Raw genomic sequence first — 4,435 nt, forward strand, 5'->3', positions numbered from 1 at the left:
TAAGTTTCATTAATATAGTTTCTGCCCATAAACTAATTGCTTGCTTTTTTTTACTTCCTATTTTTACAAAATCGTTTTTGTTTTGCGGTGCAAATCAGATAGATTACAGACTAATAAATACCTTAGTGCACCTATATTAGCCAATTTCAATTTCAGACACAGCTCACAAACAATACCAACAAACAACGCTGCGCAAACATCATCCTCCTTTGACGTTTTGGTTATACTTTTTTTTTTTCATCAGTGCCTTTCATCCTTAACCTGGATTCGGTCAAACTCTATGAGTTTGGTAAGTCGGTCTCAGGGGTTCAGCAGAGCCGAACACACCTGATTTATAAATTCGTGATAACGCGTATCTTAACTGGTCTCGCAAAGGCAAAAGCAGAAGTCCTACTGATTTGCTGGCATGTCATTTTTCGTGAAGTCATGCATTGTGTTGGTTTTATTCTTTCAACAAGGTGGTGTTCATGCACTTCTGCATGAGTTACGCTCTATTCTTCTGGCCCAACTCTTTCGGCGCAGCCGATAGGTCGATATGATGACCATGGAAAGTTCTTTGTGAATTATCAATCTTTGCCTTTCATATTCATCGGGACAACACTTTTAATAGGTACCTACACTGTGTATTTGGATAGAGACTGCTGAAAGTGTACACATATGCCTCGTGAACTACATGCATTACTGCGGGTGAAGCGTGAACAAATAAGTCAGCAGACAAGTTTGCCGATTTATTAGTACCCAGAAGAGAAGCACTTCACAGTTTAACTATTTAATGTCTGCCAGAATTATCGATGTACAGCTCTGGAGCCCTTTCTGCGAGATGCGAAAGAAGGTCCCTCTCCCAGCGCCAAGGTTCTTTATACTACTCTGGGCCGCCTTCCTGCAAGGAGGCGACTCTGCCTAGCCTAGCGGTGGCCAACCCGCGGCTCGCGAGCCGCATGCGGCTCTTTGGCTGGTTTCATGCGGCTCTTTTACGTTCATATCAACATTTGTGTTTATTTTTTGTGCGTATTTGCTTCGCTTCAGTTCAATATGGTATTTTGGTCAAACGCGCATGCGCGTGAGGTGAAATCCCGCAAAGGAGGAGGGACAAACAGAGTGACTGGTTTTGCTGGCTTTTTAACGAATGGCGACTGTGACTACGGGGGCCCATTAGGTCCAGAAAAGCTGACACGACGCTTGCCAAAATGGCAGGGAAAAATTGCAAAGCTAAACGATTATATGACGATGAACACAGGATGTTTTTAGTTAAAGTTGTTTTTTTGTTGAACGCTATGGCAAGCCATTCTGCCTGATATGTTGGACGTCATTGGCGCATTTAAAAGCTTCAAATGGTCAGCGCCACTTCAGCTCACTTCATGCCAATATTGATAAGGACTTTGCAAAAGGGACTGAATTTCGCAAGCACAAGTTTGGAGACTTTGAAAAGTCAGGCAGAAAAATAGGTACAGTTTTAAAAAAAAATTACGAAGCACTCAGAGACTGTCACACTTGCATTGTTTCAACTGACTTGGAATATTGCGCGGGCTAAAAAGCCATACAATGAAGTGGAGTTCGTTAAAATATGCCTCAGTGACGTTATTGAAATCCTGTTTCCTGAAAATGACAAACTAAAACAAATGGTCTGTCCCGCCACACATAGTAAGTGAAAAAACTTATGTTTTTGTTTGTGGAATTTGTTGAACTGAGTTTGTCTGTGTGAGACAATGCACACAATGTTCATTGTCTAAAATGTGGTCTTTGGTCTGTTGTTTTAGTACTGTAGGAGTCAATTTGTCATTATCATGTTGGTGCGTGACATAATAATGTCACACAATATATTTGGCTGAGCAGAGGGGTGTGTGTGTGTGCGTGTGTGTGCGTGTGTGTGTGCGTCTGCGTGTGTGTGTTTGTGTGTGTGTGTGGGGGGGGGGGGGTTCATGTGTGCTCAGGTGTATGATGTGGCTCTTTGCGATGACACAGTAAAAAATGTGGCTCTTAGTCTCTGACTGGTTAGTAAGCTGCTGTGATAACGTGTGACCTTGTAGTCTTAACTGAGAGCGACTTCTACATATGTGCAAAGGGTGTCATAGAGAAGAGAAAGCTAATAAAGCAAGACAAGGGTTACAGCGATATAACGGCATAGCTAAAGCTACCTAGCTAATAACATGTGCCAAAGAAGCCTATTCTAACAAACCGTTGGTGAGAATGGGTAGACAGGGAAGCCTGTAATGTCATGACTCGTCCCCGGTCATGTCCATGTGGTCATAGTTTTGTCCGTGTGTCTGTGTGCTCACCCCTCCCCTCCTGTGTGCCCATGATCAGTGCGATCATTCTCACCTGCCTCTTGTTACCTGTCTTGTATATTAAGTCCTGTCTGTGTATCACTCCCTGTCGGAGCATTGATGTGTTTGTCACTGTCATGAGTTTTTTTTTGTTCCTGTCTTGGTAATGTCACCCTGTCTTTTTGTCTCACGTCTCTGTTGTTGGTTTTGTTAGTAAGTCTTGTCAGTTTCCCGAGTCTTTTGAGTTTGCTTCAATAAACCGTGGTCCAAGCTGCACTTGGTCTCCCTGCTCCATTTCCACACTCCGTTCGTAACATGTAAGCGAGTCCATCACTCGTATACTCCATCGCTTTTCGGCCTTTTGGCTAAAATCAAGTGTAGTATCTGTTCTTGGGTTTGGAGGATTAAGAGAGCTGACCATAGAAGAGAGAATTTTAACCATAAAAGTGGTGATTTTACCCTTGGTTTTACTAATCAGTTCTGTTTTCATCCCAACAATGAAGGTGCTTTTAGAGTTGGACCGAGCCATTTTTTACTTCATCTGGAAATCCAAGTTGGAGAGACTGAAGAAGGACACCATGAAGAAAAACAAAAAAAAGGGAGGAAAAGGAGTGCCAGACTTAAAGCTCTTCTTAAAGCCTCGGAAGCAGATATGTTGCCCTGCACCTGCGAAGCGCGCTCCTTACACCAAATGCACCGAAAAGCCAAGCAATGACACGATTCTGGATGGACTCATACCTCCGGAAACTAAAGCTAATAACCACCGACCAAAGAATTCCTGTGTCTTTTAACCTGCCACCTTCTTATTCCTTAATCAAGAAGTTTTTGAAGAACTTTAAATTAGAGCAAGAAAATAGTGAAATTTTAACAAATCACAGATGTATGATCTCTGTCGTACAGGAGCGGGAAGCGGTGCGCCCAGTGCGCGGGCTTGCATTCGGCGAGCCCGCAACAGTTTGGCGCAACGACAACCACCCCGCCCTGTCAAAACAAACTTCGGGACCTGTCATGGATGGTGCCCCATGATGTCCTCCCAGTCAGGTCCGTTATGCACTCTCGGGGCATGTCAGCGCTCTCAACGTGCCCAGGAGTCAGTGTGGGACCTGCTCTGGTAGTGCAGGGCTGCCGTAGACCTGTGGGTGACCTGCAATTCCCCCGCAAGGTAAGTGCAGAATGCAGACCTTGTACTCTATGCAGTGACCCCGTTGAAAATCAAGCAAGAAGACTTTACAAAGCAGTCGCTGACCTTTGCTGCCATCAAAGACGCCATGTGGACTTCCAGTAACTTGCTGGTAAGGAAGAACAGACAGATACCCCCCCCAGCCCGTGGCTGTGCTCCAAATGGCTGCAGCAACTCTCACAGCTGCACACGGCAAACCTAGGAGACATCGACCTGGTATTGCAGTACCTCCAGGAATGGTGCACCCCCTCTACTGGTCAAATCAATAGTTCATATGTTAGAAAAACATTTCAATCCGTTCGCTTCATTCTTACAGGATTAAGCAGTCAATTGTGACTTGATGGGGTCTGATCTCAATGTAAGATGTTAGGATTTGAGGCTTCCCCACCAAACGGTTTGCAAATAGGTTCATTTCTCGAGGCTTCATGTGCAACCCCCCCCCCCCCCCCCCCTTGCTGGTCAAAAGGAGTAATTTATTCCATTAATGAGAATTACACTCACCTTTATATTTTGCTTCATATAGTCTGATCAAAATGAATAAAACTTCTCTGTATGTCCATTCACGTGTAACATTGAAGGATGTGGACGTGTGTTTCAATATGTAAATAAATACCATCGTTGTCTATTAAGAAGTTAAAAGTTGATGAAACACATTTCTTTTTTTGTAGGGATGCTGTGTTTTAACAAGGAAAGACTGATATGCTTATGGATGAAGATGACTTGTACTTGTGATTGTGCTTGTAAACAGTAAAGAGGAGTGCGTGTGCAATTGAGGGGGTGGTTATTGGTTTTATTCAAAAACAATATTTTTGGCCAAATTACAATAGACTGACATGTGCCCATTCAGTGGGAACCACCAGAAATTAAACTGCATTGATAAACGAGGTCGCTTTGTTAGTCGTCACCTTACCGTGGTGGAAGGGTTTACGCGCCCCAATGATCCTGGAGCCATGTTGTCTGGGGCTTCATGCCCCTGGTTGGGTCACCCATG

At 44.0% G+C, this 4,435-nt stretch overlaps 1 pseudogene; it reads left to right on the plus strand.

Annotated features, from left to right (window-relative positions):
* Positions 1–2,609: 2,609 nt before the first annotated feature.
* Positions 2,610–2,818, plus strand: LOC133143278 (U2 spliceosomal RNA; annotated as a pseudogene).
* The last annotated feature ends 1,617 nt before the right edge of the window (positions 2,819–4,435 follow it).

The sequence above is a fragment of the Syngnathus typhle genome, linkage group LG18 (genome assembly GCF_033458585.1).
Source record: "Syngnathus typhle isolate RoL2023-S1 ecotype Sweden linkage group LG18, RoL_Styp_1.0, whole genome shotgun sequence".
Classification (NCBI taxonomy): Eukaryota; Metazoa; Chordata; class Actinopteri; order Syngnathiformes; family Syngnathidae; genus Syngnathus; species Syngnathus typhle.